We start from the raw sequence: 20,520 nt of genomic DNA, 5'->3' as shown, positions 1-20,520 counted from the left end.
CTGTGCTGGGGTTTGAACTCTGGTCCCTGCAGGTACCCTGGCCACTTAGGATTTCCACCCTCATCTCTTTAGAGATATATTCTTAGTGTTTGAAACAGATTTTATTCTTCAAATTAAATAGCCCTAATATGAACAGTATTGACCTTTAATCCATTCATCTATTCAGTCATTTATTCTTGGAACAAGTATTCACTTGATGGTTTGTTTACATCAGGCATTGTATCTGATGACTTAAATAACATTAGAGAACAAAATGTGTTTCTGTTGCTTATATTCTAGTGGTTATTTCTTTCTATAACACATACGTGATTCCTAAGACTTAGGAATTAGAAAACTAAATTATGATTTTCCTGATATTCCTTATCAAAGAAAATCAATATTAATTTTCCAGTGGAAGTCACATTTGGGTATTTTGAATGACTTTCCTATCACACAGAACTCTCCCTTTATGAAGAAAAGTAATTTGGAAGCAGTGAATTACTTGTATTGAATTCTACTTAGTAGATTCCACCATAAATATGTATCTCCAAAGTCAATTTTCATGTACCCATTAGAGTATCTATAGCGTTCTTTTCTAAAATATTTATTCTCTTGATAAAAATTTATTATTTTTCTTTATTGTAACAAAGCAAGTAGTTAATCCAATATATATGTGTACATAAGTACCGCGCGCTAACCGATTGCGCCACTGGAGCTCCTTATCATCTTATCAGAACTTTTTTTTTATGACATCTTATTGTCTCATTCCTACTTTGGACAAACTTGCAGGCTATCGAATGTAGCCTGCCCACAGGGCAGAGTCTGGCAAACTCCCCGTGGCGTACCAAATATGCCAAATACCAGTAACAGTGATAGGTCTCATTCTCCTAAAGAGCCTTGAATATAATCTCAGGGCTAGGATGAAAGAGACGTTACTGGGGCCTGCTCGAGGCAATCGACGAATAACAGGATGATGAAATGAAAAAATGAAATATGTGTATATATGTATATGCATATATCTGTATATATATAGATGTGTATATATATATATGTATATATATATATATATATATATATATATTGCTTTTTGGGTCACACTCAGTGATGCACAGGGATTACTCCTGGCTCTGCACTCAGGAATTACCCCTGGTGGTAGTGTGCAGGGGACCATATAGGATGCTGATGGGATGCTGGGAATCGACACCCGGGTTGTCCGCATGCAAGGCAAATGCCCTACCTGCTGTGCTATCACTCCAACCCCAATCCAATAAATATTTTTATATGGATTTTCTATTATGTGATTAAGTGATTAAGTGATTATGTAGTAGGACTAACAAGGGTAGAGATGAATTTGATCAAGAAAGAAAACAGTTTGTAAAGAAACATTTAAAAAAATTAAAAAATAGTGGGGCTGCAGAGATTGGATCTTTGGCATCCTTATGGTCCCTTGAGCCTCACTGGGTGTAGCGCCCAAACAAAAAAAAATAAAATAAGATAAAAAAAGAAAATTTTTAGAATGAGAAAACATTATCTTGGCTTAATTTTTGCCTTTGTTGTTTTAAATGTATATTATGGAAGGATTTTAGATGGAAATGCAAGCTTACAGTAGTATTAATTTTTAAAAAGATCATATTTAAAATTATGTATTGTATATACTATAATATTTTCAGTAATTTTGAGACCATTTTATAGTGTGCCTATAAATAACAAGTGACATTAACTATAATTTTAATGTTGTTTATAATTATAAAGTATATATTGATAAGGAATTTAACATGTAAGTAATTCTTTCATAAAAAGTTGCTGGTTTGTGTTTGATTGCTAAAATTTGTTGTTAGAAGTAGTTCAAGAAAAGTGAGAAACCTCGAGAGGATGATTAGCATATTAGTATATTCTAAAATATTTGTATAATGCTAATCATAGAGGTGTTGTGTTACTTTTGCTCTAGTCTCTCAAATTGTAAGTCAGTCAAAACACAAATTTTGAATAATCAGTTGTCTTGTTTCCAAGATTATGTTCACCTACATAAGCCTATTTTTCGCAAATAATTTTTCATGTGTGTTCACCCAGGGAAGTACTCAAAGACTTGGTTTACTTGCTAGAGAAACTAATTTCAAATAAAATGTTGAATTTAATTTATACAAAACTCCAGTCTTTTGTCGTAAAGTGTTCATTCTGGTCTGAGAGTCTGGAGTGAAACCCATTATTTTGTATTTCTAACAACTTTCAAGAAATGTTGAAGCTGCTAGTCTATGAAACGCACTTTGAGTAACATTATAGATTTTCAATGTGAACTTTGCAAAAGAGGAGATAAATTTGATAATCTAAAATTGCCCAAGGAATGTGTCAGGAATCCATGGAGAAAAAAGAAAACTGTGGACTTTTTTGTATGTAATTATTGAATTCAGTTTTCATACCTAGTCTTATTTGATTCATATTCTGAACACTAGCCATGTTACTGTAAATGGTCGATCACATTCCAAAATGTGAAGTCACAGGTCTTTTTCAATCTCAGTTACCTGAAAATTGAATCTTGAGTTGTGACGAATTCTTAATCTTGGCTCAGCACAGATTGGCCTTATGTGCCCCACATCCCTGGAAACAGTGTGTCCTGTTCTAATATTGCGGTGAGGTTTTCAATAGCTCTTTCATTTTTCCATTTTGCTTTGAAGTTTCTTTGATCTATTACCTAGCTGAAGAGAATGAACAAAACTTCTGGCCTATCCGAAAAAATATCTCTCTAGCGTCCCTATTGCAAATGAAAGCAAAAGTAAACCTCAAATATAGAGTCAGATTTTTTCTTAGTTTTCTTTGTTGAATATTTGAAAGTGGATTCAGCCACACAGTTGTGAAATAACTACATAACATCTATATCTTTCCAATCTTAAAAGATTCCTTCTTGACTCATTCCTATGAACACATAACCTTAGTTTTTATTTACATTTGATAAGTCATCTAGTTGATCTTCTAGCCTACAAGAATGCATACATGATTAAGTTTTAAATTACTTATAACTTGAAGAATTGAAATGTAGTTAATGTACATTTTTAAAATCCTGAATTTCAAACAGAAATTCAAAAACTAAAGTGATACACATAGAATTTTCCTGTGGTCCTTAAATTATATACCTGTGTCAGTAGAGGATTGTCTATTCCTTAAGGCATTCCCTGAAAAATTTTGAATTAATTTAGTGAGCCCTTGATTAATAATCAAAGAGTACAGGTTGTTTCTATTCAAGAAGGAAAAGGACCTTTGGTTTCCTCAATATCAAAGCCATTGAAACTATGGGTGACTGGAAGACCCCAAAACAAAAATTGTTTTTGGAATAGTCAGTTGCAGTCAAGTAACTTGTGCTGTCTTGTTTCACTATTATATATTTTAAACAGTGGTTATTGCTAGTGATGTTGGGCCCTGCCAATGGGAAAGACCGCAGAGACATGTCCATTCCCTGATGCTTAGTGGTTTCAAGGGCTCAACTGTTTAGTGCTCTTGCAGGCAGTTTTGTGCTTGAAGCTGAGATACTTGGGGCCACCAGGCTTCACCTAACTGCCTGTACAGCCAAACAGTGCCAAGGATCAAAATCAGAGCCTGGTACCTTTTGGGTGTGCACTGCACTACTTGAGTTGTTTGCCTGGTTTTAATTTCATACTTTTTACTGACTTTTTAAAATATTTTAATTTTTTTTTATTTTAATGATTCATCATGAGATGCATACATTTGGCTCGCATCTCCTAACCTGAGCTGGTCCTCCAAATACCCTTTACTTGGTATTACCTTCTCTATCTGAGTTGCCTTTTCCCCCAGAATTTGAGGCCGGCTTCCAAGCCGTGGAGTAAGCCTCCTGGTCCTTATCTCTACTATTCTTGGTTGTTAGTTTCTCATTCTGTTACTTTGTATACCCCAGATGAGTGCAATCTTTCTATGTCTCTCCCTCTCCTTCTGACTCATTTCACTGATGATACTTTCCATGTTGATCAATTTATATGCAAATTTCATGACTTCATCTTTTCTAACAGCTGCATAGTATTCCATTGTTTAGATGTACCAAAGTTTCTTTAACCAGTCATCTGTTCTTGGGCACTTGGACTTTTTCCAGATTTTGGCTATTGTAAACAGTGCAGCAATGAACATACAAGTGCAGATGTCATTTCTACTGTACTCTTTTGCCCCTCCAGGATATATTTCCAAAAATGGTATAGCTGGGTAAAGGGGAGCTCAATTTCTAATTTTTTAAGAATCGTCCATACTGTTTTCCAAAAGGGCTGAACCAGTCGGCATTCCCACCAGCACTAAAAGAGAGTCCCTTTCTCCCCACATCAGCACCAACACTGGTTGCTTTTGTTCCTTTGGATGTGGGTCAGTCTTTGTGGTTTAAGATGATTTTTCATTGTCATTTTGATCTGCATCTCCCTCATGATTAGTGAGGAAGAGCATTTTTTCATGTACCTTTTGGCCATTTGGATATCTTCTTTGAGAAAGTTTCTTTTCATTTCATTGCCCCATTTTCTCATGGGGTTGGATGTTCTCTTTTTGTAGAGTTCAACTAGTGCCTTATATATCCTTGCAATCAACCCCTTATCCAGTGAGTATTGGGTAAGTATCCTTCCCCATTCTGTTGACTGTCTTTTGGTCACTGTTTCTTTTGAAGTGCAGACGTTTCTTAGTTTGAAATAGTCCATTTGTTTATCTCTGCTTCCACTTTTTTGGTCAATGGCTTTTCGTCCTTGAAGACACCTTTAGCTTCAATGTTTTTTACTGACTTTTTGTATGAAATTATTGAATTTAAGTTTTAAAAAATATTTTATTCAATCTTTTTAACCATTTAACTCTGAGAACCTTCACCTTGACCATGAATGACCTGACTGGTATTTAGCATCTGCATATCAAAATGACATTTCTATCTTCTCTGCTCAGTCTTCACTGTGCAATAATTCTTAACATCTAAACTCTTGCATTGAAATATTTTGTGCCCTAAATCTCTGAACAATATTCTTCAACATTTAAAAATAATTTTGAAGTTTAACATAAAGCTGGGTACTTTTTGCAACCTTTTGTGTTTCTGCTTAATTTCCTGCCTAATTTTTATTCAGACTATGTCTTATGTTTCTGGAAGCAAGAATGCTATATCCACTAAAATTACCCCAAAAGTTTAATAACTGGGAGATGGCACATGTGCATTTTAGGGAACCAGACATATTTCTCTAAATATGGTTTATCACAAATTCTTATTTAGAAGACAATATAATTGTTTAGCATTCAATAATTTTGTAGACACTGGAATTTTTTCCCTAACACATGCTTAATAAAACATCTTGAATCATTATTCTGAATGATTCTGGTTAGACTATCTCATCTCTTTCATATTTAAAAATGCATGTTATTTTTGTCTCAATGAACTAACTGTTGTCTTTTATTTCTTTGTACTTCATGGAAACAGCATCATAACACACAAGTAGAAGTACTTAGAGTTTATTCTTCTAAGTTTTGCTTTGTTCTGTTGTATTTTTCAAACTATAGCATTTTGTTCTTTATTGCTTTGTGTGCTATAAGGGTTTGGTATTTGTGTTATGTAATAAACATATGAAAAAAAGACATCTAGAAATGTAGTACTCTAAAGAAAACAAGGTCTTAGGGGCTAAAGTTAGGAAAAGCTAGAGAAACACTACTCTAAAAAAGATGTCAATAACAAAATATTTTTATGATGTATAATATTAATATTTTCTTCAATCACATATCTTGTCTGAAAGATTTGGAATCTTGTAAAAGGGGGACACAGCGGGGTTTTTTTTTGGTTTTTTTTTTTGGCTTTTTGGGTCATACCGGAGAAGCTCAGGGATTATCCCTGGCCCTGCACTCAGTAATTACTCTTGGCGGTGCTCTGGGAACTATTTGATAGGATGCCAGGTATCAAACTGGGTTGCCCGTATGCAAGACAAATGCCCTACCCCTACTCACTGTAGTACCACTCAGGCTCCAGGGACATAGCATTTTGATGCTAATCTTAAAGTTAGAATGTAGTAGATAGTTTAAAGAACTAGTGCATATTCTTCGTGTGGGAGGCCCAGTTGGATGCCTAGGACCACACAATTACTGTTACACTGGAGTGAACAACCTCCCAGCATCACACTACACGTTGACCCCCAACAAAAGAAAAGCAAAAATTACAGCTGAAATTACCCATGAACTTACTGTTAATTTAGACATTCTCTATTATCTATTTCTTTTTTGTATTATTATTTTTAATCAATTAATTGATTAATTTTTGGACTTGACTGTGCTCATGACTTCTGGTTCTGTGCTCAGGGGTTATTCCTGGATGTGCTCAGGGAGCTATATGGGATGCCAGGGAGCAAATTCAACTTGGCTGTGTGCAAGGCAAGTGTACTACCTGCTGCTTGATCTATATAGACAGCTCCTATTTCATTGAAAAGTTTTGATTCTATAACAATATTTGTGGGAAATTGGTAGTGAAGAAACTGATAATTTACTTCACCAAGAATTATAGAATTTATAGTACAGAAATATTTGTATATTGTTTCTTAGTAATCTTAATTTTAATAGCTTTTTGATTCCTTTTGATAACTATTTTTCCAAAGGAAAATTCTAATCTTTTTTAAAAAATTTCTATTTTTGTATAATTTTATTGTTTTGTTATTTATTTTTTAAATTTGGATATGGGGCCATACCTAGTGATGCTCAGGGCTTATTCCTGAATCTGGGGTCAGATTGAACCCTGGTCAGCTGTGTGGAAAGCAAGTGTCCTGCCAGCTCTGGCCTTAACTTAGTAGTTTTTTTTTTTAAAATATGACAAAACAAAACAAAAATGAAGCAACAAAAAATAAAAAAAATCCATATTCTGACAGCTAGTAGGAATAAGCACAAATAAATGGAACTTTATAAATGATAATATTTGTCAAGCTAAAAAGAAAGAAAACTCAGAATAGACTAATTGAAGGGCCTAATAGAGGATTGGGAAATCATTCTGAGTAAGTGATATCTGAGACTAGGAAAATAAGACTCAGCTGTGTTGCTATTATAGACATATTAGGAATATGAGATCAACTTGAAACTGGTTATTACAGACCATAACAAAGTCTTTTGTCAAAATATATTGAAATAGTAAATCATATTTATATTATATGAAGTGAGAATTCATATTATGGAATTTATTTTATTATTTTCTACATGAACATTTTATGATTTTTTGTTTTATAATGTAGTTTTGAATGGTTATTTCTATATAAAAATAAAAATTCCATGTGATCCATTATCATACTCATTTTTTTTTTTTCCCTTTATTTTATTTTATTTTTTTTAAAGTTGTAGATTTACAATTTTTTGTGCTTTGGTTTCAATTATACAATGATCAGATACCCATCCCTCCACCAGTGCCCATTTTCCACCACCATGGATAATATCCCTCCCACCCCCATCCCCCCATCCCCCCTGTCTCTGTGGCAGGGAAATCCCCTGTGTTCTCTCTCTCCTTTTGGGTTATCATACTCATTTTTGTTTTTATCATGCATATTCTTTAAATAAATGTATGCTTGTGAGTAGAAAAGGTAGCTTTCTACTCAGTTTTGGAAGATTTTTTGATTTATAATTTTTAACACTCTAATAGGAATATAAAAAAATATAAAAAATTATTTTTAATTGAGCCTAAAAAGCCTCTTTCATTGACACATGAAATACTAAAAGCTATTTTGTCAAAGGAAAGTATAATTTAGCAATGTTTATTCTATATTTATTGATGATGGAACATGTTTTATTCTCATGAACTACTTTATATATTTTATATATATTTTATTAATGTAACAATTTGATTTATATTTTATTTTTGTTATTTTAATTATGCCACATGCTTCTCTACAAATAGTGCTATTGCAGATACACTTAAATTCAGGCTTTTATCATAATTATTGCAATGGAAAAATACAGAGAGAATCTAGATGAAAGAATAAGATAAAATTCTAATTTCATAGACTTATATCTTTGATTTGGGTAGAATTTTTTCCTTTTTGCTTGGAGTAACATAGCAAAATGTTCTTTCCATTATCATGAAATTAAAAAATCTTAAACATGTATATTTAATTTCAAATGATGCTCTTAACTAATCAATTTTCAAGTATCTTGACACAATTATGCTTTACTTAACTCCCACTACATCTCACTGTATGTAGGCATTTCAGGTATTTTGTCCTTTGAATTGTCATAATTTTAAATTAATTGGTATACATGTAATGTACTTGACATTGAATGAATAATTTTGTTGATGTTTACCATTTTAAAAATCCCCAAATTCTTCTGGCTAATTAATCTTTTTGATAACAAATAACTAATTTGTTGTTGAATTAACTAAGTTAGAGATGTCAGATATAAATTTAGAGATGAAACTTATTATTTTGACAATAACCTTTAAATCCTGATTTTTCTTAGCAATGTTTTTTTTTCTTTTCAGCATTTCAAATTTATTCCTGCTTGATGTTTTTGCTCTGCTGATTTATTTTTTTAAACTCTGAATTTTTTAATTTGTAAGCTTATAAGATCTCAGTATAAATGTATCAGCTATTCCTTGAACACGCTATACATTTCAGCTATTTTGTGTATGGGGGGGCTGGGTGGAGGGGTCACACACAAGGATATGCTCAAGTGTCCCTCCTGGTTTTGCCCTCAGGAATCACTCCTGATGGAAAAAGGCCATATGGAATGCCAAGGAAGGAACCTAGGTTAGCCATGTATGAGGCAAGTGACGACTCTCTGTACTGTTTCTCCAGCTCCAGTATTTCAGAGAACGTTTATTAATAATACACTGTGAGTTTTTATGCATGGGGTTTACAACTTAGTATTTAATTTTATAATCAAGAAAGTCTTTTGGATAAAAATACATTAACATAGGGGCTGGAACAATAGCACAGCGGGTAGGGAATTGGCCTTGCACGCGGCCGACCCAGGTTCGTTTCCCAGCATCCCATATGGTCCTCTGAGCATTGCCAGGGGTAATTCTTGAGTGCATGACCCAGGAGTGACCCCTGTCCATTGCCGCGTGTGATCCAAAAAGAAAAAAAATAATATATTAACATATTTAGTAAACCTACATTAAAAAAGTTAATATAGGAATGGTGTATATACAGATAAATGGAACAAAGTAGAGTCCAGAAAGATATTGAAAAAGGCAGAGTAGTAGAGAACAGTGAAAAGAAAAGATGTTTTATGCTTCTAAGATATGGAATTAGGATGACTACTGTCTATTTTGTTTTGTTTTGTTTTTGGTCATACCAAGAAATGCTCAGGGGACACTCCTGTCTCTGCAATAAAGGATTATTCTTCATCCTCAGGACTATTTTATACCTAGAAAATAAACGAAAACAACTTTTAACTCACTCAGAAATATTTTCAATCATATTGTATATCCAAATGTAAGACAGTGAAGTTTAGATGAAATAGGCAGATATGTTCTCAATCGAAGAAGTACATATTTGTTAAATAGTGCACCAGTAGATATTCAGATCTCATATAGCTGACATAAGACTTATAGCTGAAATGTATAATTCCTACATATTAAATGAACTTTATAAAAGAGCAGCACATTTTAAACAATTAGGAGATATATAAATAGACATCAGGAAGAATAGAAAACAATTGTTTAGCTTTGTTGAAGTAATATCGGAAAACGCAATTATAAATTGCTTAAGGAATATTTGTGATGATTTGAGATTTCTGTGGGTTTTGTTTATTTATTTATTTTTGTTTAGATTTGGGGGCCTCGTGGTGCTCAGGGCCTTACTCCAGGCGCGTTACTCAGCAATAGGGTGTACATTTTGAAAGGATTTTTACCATAAAGCTAATTAACACAGACACCACCTCACATGTTTACCTTTACTTTTCTTTTTTTTTCCAGTACTATATGCAGAGCTGGAGAGATACTCTAGTGAGAAAGTAGTTGCTCAAGAACAGCCCTGCATTTGGTGCCTAGATGTATTACCAGGAATGATCTCTGAGCACAGAACGAGAAGTGCTGAGGATTGCTGGATGCCTCCACACAAAAACACATATAAATTAAAAAAAAACTCAAATAAAATAATAGTTCTACACTCATAAAACTACCATTTATGCAACATTAATTTATAGTAGTGTAATTTATACGATAGTAATGTTGACTGGAACTGCTATGTACTAAGATCTCAGTCACTCATTTTATTACAGAAAATCTGCACTTTTTCTGCAGTAAGTATTTTTCCATTTCCCCATTTTCAGCCCCTATAGACAGCTCTCTATTCAATGTTTCTATGAAGACATACATGTACTCATCTTTTTAAAAGTTCCTGTATGATTGATTCCATGGGCTATTTGTCTTTCTCTATCAATTTAGCTTAGTGTCCTGGCTCTTTCTTATTGATGAAAATGAAAGTATTTACTCTTTGCTTAAGGTTGCATAATATTCCCATGCATATAACCCTATCATTTCATCCATACATCTATTCATGAACATGTATATTCTTTATTGTGAATAATGCTGCAGTGATCACAGGTGACAGATATCTATTTGAAATAAAAGTTTTGTCCCATTTTTAAAAATATACAGATTGAGATAGCTACTCATAAGATTATTCTATTTTTAAGTAGTTAAGGAAACTCCATACATTTTTCTGCAGCCGTGTGTGTTACCAATTTTCCTTCCAACCAACAGTGCACATGCACAAAGCTTTAATTTCTTCCATTTCCTCACTAGTGTTTGTTATGTTCTATTTTTGCTAACAGAAAACCTAATGTGTGTTACTGGACATTTTACTTTGGCTTTTATTTGCACGTCCTTGATGATGTGACATTTAACACCTTTTCACATAACTGTTTGTCTTTTATGTGTCTTCTTTGGAAAAATGACTTTAGTTTCTTTAGTTTCTTTAGTTTCTTTGTGAATGACTTTAGTTTCTTTAGTTTCTTTGTGAATTTTTATTTGGGTTTCTGCTTTATTTTAGATTTTTCCTTGTGCTTTTGAGATGTCTGAAACTTCTATAAAGTTTGAGTAGTAACCTACTAGAGGACATGTAATTTGTAAGTTTTTTTCTTCAATTTCATATATTACCTTTTCATTTTGTTGATGACTTCCTTTGTTTTGCAGAAGATTTTGAATTGAAAATAGCCCCTTTTCTTTATTTGGTTTTGTTACTGTTTGGTTTTGTCCAATCAAAAAATCATTGCAAATAGCAATGTCAAGGAGTCGAGTATTGTTTTTAAGTTTTTAATCCATTTTATTTGATATTTATGTAATATATATATGGGTTACATTTTAGTTATTTTGTATGTGACTATGCAGTTTTCCTAAGATCTTTTTTTTAAAAGAAACTATCCTTTTCTTGTTTCATATAATTTCATACTTTTAAAATATAACTGATAACACACAGGTGGATTTATTTTGTGGTTATCAGTTCTGTTCCAGTAATTGTTATTTTTATGACAATACCATATGGTTTCATTATGATAGTTTTGTATAGTTTGAAACTAGGAAGAATGGTGCCTCCATCTTTTTTTCCCCCTTCTTAAGATAATGAGATCCTTTTGTGTTTTCATACCAATGTTAAGATAGCTTTTTTATTTCTGTGAAAGTGCCACACAGAGAAGGGATCCACAAACCTAGAATTCCTGGCATGTGTAAATATTTTTTCCAGAACATTGTACATGTGGTTTTATCATTGTGGTGAGAAGTAGAGAGAACGGTTGGAAATATGTACACGGCAATCAGAATTTTGAACCTCATCAGTTTGTTAAGTATATAATCAAGCTTTTCTCTTAAATTAATGAGAAACTGGCATATTTGCTTAATTCCCTCTGCTCTGAGCTTTTAAGGATGAAGCTCAACTGAAGGCTCATTTGACTATTAAAAAGTGGCTTATTTATTTATTTATTTATTTATTTGTTATGAGTCCTGTGGGTCTAGTAAGTGCAAGCCCAGATTAGCTTTCTTATCTGGAGGGTCATCCCTCTGACAGCATGTGCTAGAATTTAGCATTCAGCATGTATACACATTTTCTCCATAGGTGCTGGCTCTCTGCTCTTTTTATTGAAGTAATCTAAAACGAGATAGTAGTAGAAGTGACCATGGAATCCCAAGATAATTTCAGTTAGTTCCTAGATTCATGAAGAATAGAAGCCAGATATTCAGACAGCAGAGAGTTAAATACAAGCAGATCTTCTATTAGGGATAAACTGGGTGATTCTTTTTTTTTTTTTTACAGGTTCCTCCCTCAGCGCCAAACTCTTTATGCATGCCCTAGGTGAGTTTTCAGTTTCTTTTTCTTTGGTATGACAACCAGGTGATTCAGGGATTTGTGCCTCCAGTGGCAGGAAAGCTTTGATGTAAGACTGACAAAAATCATCTTTGGCAATAACGTAAAGCCAGAGTTCTTCTTTACTAGTATCAGGACTTTATGTTACTGTAATTACTTAGGAAAACACTGTCACTGTCACTGTCCTGCTGTTCATTGATTTGCTCATGCGGGCCCAGTCACGTCTCTATCGTGAGACTTGTTGTTACTGTGTTTGGCATACCAAATACGTCACGGGTAGCTTGCCAGGCATTGTCGTGTGGGCGAGAAACTCTCGGTAGCATGCCAGGCTCTCCGAGAGGGGCGGAGGAATCGAAACCAGCTCGCTGGGCTGGCCATGTGCAAGGCAAATGCCCTACCTGCTGTGCTATACAACAATATTTGTTAAGTTGTACAGAACTTGTCTTGATAAGGCAGTTCTACTCCTAGGTACTTCAAAAGAGGAATTAATGCTATAAAATATAAAATAATATAATACATTATGTATAATATCTCTGGATTAGGTAACACCTAGGGTTGAAGAGTGTATTTTGGCAAATATATGTCTATTACTAAGATGTTATCATCTATGATAACAAACGAATAAAATTAATAAAAATTATCTGTGATTTTTGATGTAGGTTATTTCAATAATTTTTGCATTCACAACATATTGAGACAATAATGTAGTTATATTTAAGTAGAAGCATTTTGCAAATCACTCATTAGAAAGAAAAGATAAATTTTAATTTAAAATTAGAAGTAGGTATACTGAAAAATAAAATAAATTTTCATATGTTTTTAAATGTACAGGCCTGTATAGAAAATATTGATACTCCTTTCCTTTTGAAAGTATTTCAAGGAAAATCTTAAACCATGTTAAACATCTCTTTTAAAAGAAAATTGTAGAATTATTTGTGCACAAAGTAGACTTTGATTCATCAAAAGATTTTGATTTGAATTAGGAAAAGCACAGGAAATAAGAGCCCTGCTTTCTGAATTTAATAAACAGAATCTTTTCTCTAAAGCATGAAGTAAGAACTGGAAGCAAGCTATTTAATAGTCATGGTGAGAAGAAATAATGAGATAAACTGGAATACTAGAAAAAATAAACTGACAATTGGAGGATCTATTAAACTGTGTGACTAACAGGTTTGGTAAATAATTAAAACACAGGAATGAAGGCAAATCTTTTTGGACTCCAGCTTAAATGACTGAAAGGAGGGAGTGAGAGAAAAGGGGGACCAATAAGCTTGAAAACATATAGATGCCTAAATTACTTATTTTAGAAATCACTCCCTTTATCTCTTTATTTTTATTTTATTTATTGAATCACCATGAAATACAGTTACATGCTTTCATGTTTGAGTTTCAGTCATACAATCATCAAACATCCATCCCTCCGTCAGTGCACATTCTCCAACGCCAACATTGTCACGTGGTCTTTTATCTACTTTCAGTGCACATCTCCCAACCCCAACGATTCCTCCAACCATCATTGACTTAGTGATCCCTTCTCTATCCCAGCTGCCTTCTCCCCCAGCTCATGAGGCAGGCTTCCACCTATGGGAAAATATTCCTGGCCCTTGTGTCTACTGTCCTTGGGTGGCAGTCTCATATTATGTCATTTTATACTCCATAAATGTTACTTCCTTTATCAATGGGATTAGCAGAAAGTTCGGAATTCTATTCAGGGCTCATATGATATCTTGCCAGAAAAACAGGCTGGTTCAACTACTTGAATTATTTGCATAAATCAATCACTAATAATTAGAATGTTTGGGAATCAGATACATAAGTGCACTTTCTCATTTTTTATTTAATTGTTTGACATTGTCTAGACATCAGAAATTTTAGCACATTAAAATGTATCTGATGTTTCTCTGAACTCAATTTTGAATTTTGTTAATTGGTAAAATATCTATTGTTTATTAGCAACTAGTTCCCCTACTCCTTCTCCTTACCTCTCCAAAGTAGCTTTGAAATCGATTTGCTCAAGCGGGCCCAGTAACATCTCCATTGTGAGACTTCTTGTTACTGTGTTTGGCATATTGAATACTCTCGGTAGCTTGCCAGGCTCTCCGAGAGGGGCGGAGGAATCGAACCCAGCTCGGCCGGACTGGCTGCGTGCAAGACAGTCACCCTACCACTGTGCTTTGAAATAGCCCATTAAAAACTCTCTGTAGTAACCCATTTAACAAAAAATAGTGATTGACTATTTACTAGGGTCCAGTTACTGTACTAAGTCTAGAGATATAAAAAATGTGAATAGAAACAGGTTCAGACTCTGCAATCATGGGTGTGATTGATTAGAGTGGATGGCAGGTATCAATTAATTCACCCCAAAAATGTAATTGTTTAATCGTAAATCCCGGTAATTGCTGTGAAGGAAAGGCTCATTGTTCTATGTAAGTGTGAAGCAGAGAAAGGAATGCATTTCTGTCTGTAGCAAGTGTTTGAAAGTGATTTAGAACAGATAGTGTGAGATTAATTTGAATGTGTTTTTCTTAATAATATAAACAGCTCCATGCTAAGAATCTAAACTAAATGCTGATCCAGTTCAGTGAAGTTTGTGATTAAATCTTGATGTAATATAATCTGCTGAAAGCTGAATATTGGATCCTGTTTTATGAGGAAAATTAGTATAAGGTGTTTTTTTCTATAATGCAGCTGTTTCCTCAAAATATTTTAATTCATTAAATTTTTATATAAAGAGAAGATCTTAGCCAAATTTAATTCATTCTAAATGATGCTTGAAAATACTTTTTCTAAACTTTGCTAGAATAATCTGGTCTGCTTAATTAGTATATTATTTTTATAACATTTAATTATCATTAAAATATTCTCTGTTTGGGCTAACAGAGGTTTAAAAAAATCTCCCTAACCCTTTAAGCAAAATATTTTTATATTATACACAGGATAAATATTCCAAAGATTCTTGATATATCCTGCACCTTTGACTTGGTTTTCCTTTGCTGGCTTCTACTTCTCTAAATTTTGTTTAATTTGGTATTTTTTCTTGGTATTTTTATTTTATTTTTAATTTATTTATTGAATCACCATGAGAACAGTTACAGAGCTTTCAGGTTTAAGTCTCGGTCATACAACGATCAGACACCCATCCCTTCACCAGTGCATATTTTCTACCACCAAGAACCTCAATATACCCCCCGTCCCACCCCTCCCCATGCCTGTGAAGCAGATGATTTCCACTTAACTCTCTCTACTTTGATTACATTCATTCTTTTGACAAAAGATGCACCGTTATTATTTGGAATTTCCCCCCAACAATCAGACCTGCTGAAAAGGCATCATAAAATAATTTGTTTTCTATTGCTGGTTATGAAGACCATATGATGTCGCATGGCCGTGATTTTTGGATTTCTGATATTTTACTAATTAAGTCTAAAGGGATTTCTGCAAAATGCTGCATAGTTCCGAGGTTGGTTTGTGTGCCTCTGGGTCCATGGCTGTGCCAGAGAGCCGCTCGTGGGGGGCAACTCGTGGTCTCTGCGGGGTGGGAAGATGTGCTGGTTCCACCCCCCCCCCCCAACCCATGAGGCCACAGTTGTCCCGTCACCGCCGGCTCATACCTGGCTGTCCAATAAGCTCTGAGGCAGTGGCCACCATGCCACGAGGTGGGTGGGGGAAGAAAAAGGTAGAAGAGACAGACACCCTTTCCCTCCCCAGGGTCACGGTGCAGTAGCTTAATGCATAGTCCATTCACATTTCTGCCAAAAGCTGCTAGATTCCGAATTAGGTCCGTGTGCCCCTGGGACCATGGCCGAGCTCAAATTTGCTATGCTTCAGATCCTAACCTTACATACTATCTCATACTAGATGTTGTTTTGTAAATCAGTTCATTCAGAACAGTGTAATTGTCATTATTAGTATATTTTTTGTATCATCACTTTTAAAATGTGACAGCTTTCTAATTGGAAATCTTCCTATAATTTCCCGCTTGCCATCTTATGATAGAGAATTGGTTTCTGAAGTGTGCCTACTAAGTGTTAAATTCTGTTTCCAAGAGTTCACAATTTACCAATTGTGTCTTTAAGATGCCATTGGTTCATGAGAGATAGCATAGCAAGCAAAGTGTTTGCCTTGCCCATTGCCTACCCAGGTTAAATTCCTGGCAACTCGTATAGTCCCCCAATCCCTGCATCAGAGTCAAGAGTAAGCCTTGAGCACCAATAGGTGTAGCCTCAAAACCAATAGGTCAATAAAATAAAAGATACTATTGAGTGGGCAGGAGATATAGTGTAGGAGGCAAGGAAAAAATATTTAAGAAGATGCTATTTAACTTCTTTGTGTTTCCTTACCCCTACAATGATAAATGCAATGGCATAAACCATCATAGAGCTGTTCTGATATTAAATGAGGTAAATATAAAAGTATCTAAAAATTAAAATAAATTTATGAAAAACATTCCAGTATCGAACTACAGTAATAGAGAAATAACTACAATATACACTGTATTCTTTGATTATTTTAGGCTCCCTGTCTATACTCCTTTCTCTGTATCAGTACTTTAGATATGATTATAGTTGCCATTATTTTAAAATTATTTTAATTTTAATTATTTTCAATTAAATGATTTTCACTGTATCACTGTCATCCTATTGTTCATCGATTTCCTCAAGCAGGAACCAGTAACGTCTCCTTCGTCCCAGCCCTGAGATTTTAAAAGTGCCACATTCAAGGCTCTTTCAGGGTCAGGGAATGAGACCCATCATTGTTACTGGGTTTTGGCATATTGAATACGCCACGGGGAGTTTGCCAAACTCTGCTGTGTGGGCAGGATACTTTTAGTAGCCTGCCAGGCTCTCCAAGAGTAAGAACTAGATAATGAGAAGTCACGTGGCCACAAATGCGGCCGTGCTTCCAGGAGCTGGATTTTATAGTGTCTGGATCTTGGCTGTTGATGGGATAGCATGGCACAGGGGACAGTTGCTGGGTGTAATGCCTACCTACTGGAAGATGAGGGATCTTGGTGGAGGAGGCCCAGTCCTGATCCAAGCAGGCTTGGAGATCTCAGACCTGCGTCCCACAAATGATTTTAGCTACTTTTCTTTTTCTTCTCAAACGGTGCTCAGGGTTTCCCACCTGGAGATTCTAGGCCAGTAAGGATGGAGACTTCATGTGAGAGCCTGTGGATGAGATGCCATGCTGAGAGGTGCTTGAGGGAACTTTGTGTTGGGGACTGAACCTTGGCATGCAGATCATGTCCCTTAACCCCTGTGCACTCTCTCGAGCTCCTATAGATCCAAATATATATTGTACTGAGGGTTCAATCATCAGTACATTATTTGCTGCTCTCTGAGATATCTCTCTTCAGGTAATCTAGACATCTCGGAATTTAGCATGAGATTCTAAAGTGTTAAAAGAGTTTCCATTGAAATATAAATGCTAATGGAAACTTACATAATAAAAGGTAATACAGAAGTGTAGCTATTCCAACATATAAAATATTATCTCCTTCGAGCAGATTATGGAAAACAGTGAGCAGAGATGATTTTGTGGGCCTGCTGGCAGCTCAGTAATAAAAGAGTGTGGGAACCTCTTTACAATAAGGTGAACAGGAAATCTGTAACATGTCAGAAGATATTCACTATGTCTGTGCCTCTATTTCACACTGGCTGCCATTAGTCTGTCTTTAGCCTTTTATGTTTTGGAGGGAAATGGTTTTGGGACACACCTGCCCCGGGCTATTCGTGGCTTTGTGGTCCCAATTCACTTCTGGCAGTGCTCAGGACACCATACACAGTGCCAGGGATTGAATCAAATCAGATTACTTTCAGGTTTCACCTTATCTTTCAGTTCAGTTATCCTGCTTTCATCTTTGTCATATTTTTATAGATGTCCCATTTAGTTAAACCATTGCTTTGAATATTTCTTTTGGTAGGTTACTCTTAGAAAGTTTTGGTATTTTTGTCTTGATCCCTTTGTTGGGGTCAGTTCCTCCCTCCTATCATTATGTTTGGTGTGCTGGAATTATTACTATGGGATATATTAAATAAATTTCTTCCCAATCCCAATGTAATAGTCAGATAAAAATGAAGGTTTCGGGATATTTCTCTTGGTTATTAACATTAAATGCTATTTTCTCTCTAATTTTATGTATAGAATACTTGTCATTAACAGATTAAATGGAGCTCCAGAATCAGCATAGTTTGGTGACCTAATTGTATGGGGTTTGAGGAAATGAGGAGTGAGACAGTTGCTGCGATAGAATGCAACTAGAATGGGAACTCCTGTGTATGGTGGCTGCCTATGTTTGGGGCAGAAGATAAGCACTCACTATAAATTCATTCGTTATCAATTCAAGGCAGGTCACCGTTAAATTTTCTCAAAATGATCTAGCCTAATTGCTGCTCATTTGCGACCAAGTTCTCTTCTGGGCCACTTTGCAAACAGTGATTTTCCTCTGAGTCTCAGGGAGAGCAGAACTGGAAAACTGTGAGCTAAAGCTGCAGCCAAACATGATAGCTGCAGCCTGTGACCCCAAAGCCTGTGGCTCCCAAGTGAAGTGAGTGGTGAACATCTCTGGAAGTCTCTGCACCTTCATCACGGAGGTCGGGCCACAAGGTCCTGGAGAGCCGTGACTTCTCTGAATTCACACAAAGAGAAAGGTGGGCATTTTCTCAAGCTGAAAATTGTCTCCTCATAGTTTGAGATGGGAGATGTGTGCTGAAAGTAGATAAAGGACCAAATGTGATTAACTCTCGGTATCTGTATTGCAAACCATAAACGCCCAAAGGGAGAGAGAGAGAGAGAGAGAGCGAGAGAGAGAGAGAGAGAGAGAGAGAGAGAGAGAGAGAGAGAGAGAGAGAGAGAGAGAGAGAGAGAATGGGGGAAATTGTCATAGAGGCTGGGGGAGAGTTGGGGAAAAGAGGGGTATACTGGGGACGCTGGTGGTGGAAAATGTACACTGGTGGAGGGATTGGTGTTCAATCATTGTATGACTGAAACTCAAACATGAAAGCTTTGCAACTGTATCTCATGGTGATTCAATTAAAAAAAAAAGAAAAAATAAAGAAAATTGTCTCTTCAAAACTAGAATTAGTTTCTCTACAGTCACCAGATACTCTATCTCCACCTTCTTATCCTCTGCCCAGGGCTCCTGATTCAGGCTGCCATTCTCCTAAGCACCACCAATGGTGGTCCCCAGGCAAAACAACAACGCAGAAACAAAAGTCAAATAGAATGAAACTATGGAAATGAATCAATCAAACAAACAAATGAACAAACAAATTCACACATAATGCAAGCATAGAGAAACCATGAGTGCTCCATTACCTCCTTTGAAGCTGGAGGTGGTTACTGTATAAAGCAAAGATCAACTTCTAAAAGACTGCATTACTTTACTTACAGAAAGGACAGAGGGACCCCCTTCCACTACTAAATGGAACTATATTCTTCCTCCTGCTTTAAGCAGCATGGACACGCATTCTTCACTGGAAACCCAAGGGAAATATACAGCCCAAATCAAAACACTTTGATTTTACCCCATCAGACCTTACACAGAAAACTTAGTAAAGCCAACCAAGATTTCTGATATCATGTAAAATTAAAAATAAAAATAATTTTTGTTGCTATGTTTTTCATTTGTGTGTGTGTCGTGGGAGTCAGGGGTTGGGGGAAGTGTGAAGGTCACGCCTGGCAAGACTCAGGACTTATTCCTGACTGCATAGTATTCTTTCCTGAATCTGATCCATGTAGCAAACCCGAGTCAGATCATGGAAGGCCTCTGTAATATCTCTGAACCCACTTGATCACTTGATCACTTGACTTCCCGTTAATCGTCGATTTGCTCGAGCGGGCACCAGTAATGTCTCCATTTGTCTCTGTCACGTGCTAGTGTAGCCCAATGGCATCTGTTCATTCTAGGAACACAAAGAACCTCAAACCAATCGTTCATGATCCTGATGAAGAAGTCTGACCATCTGGTAGGTGGGAGGCCTCGCGGTCTTTTGACATTCTGTGGAATTCAGTCGGTAATGGTTCTAGTTCAGTGGTTGTCTCTAAATCTCATTACGTGACCCATCTGATTTTTGATGCTTTGGCAAACAAAACAGTGTCCCTTATTCTTGATTGTTGACGGAAACTGGAACTCCGGATTCTTTCTTTCATTTGAGTGAAACGTTGTCGGGAGCCAAGATTGCTCTATGAGACTTTGAATTACTGAGCCCCCTTTGCGGGGCCCACACCGACCCTGAAAGCCTCCTCCTTAGAGGCA

The sequence above is a fragment of the Sorex fumeus genome, unplaced genomic scaffold (assembly GCF_029834395.1).
Source record: "Sorex fumeus unplaced genomic scaffold, SorFum_2.1 ptg000002l, whole genome shotgun sequence".
NCBI lineage: Eukaryota > Metazoa > Chordata > Mammalia > Eulipotyphla > Soricidae > Sorex > Sorex fumeus.
The sequence above is the reverse complement of the archived record's forward strand: the minus strand, read 5'-3'. Positions refer to the sequence as shown.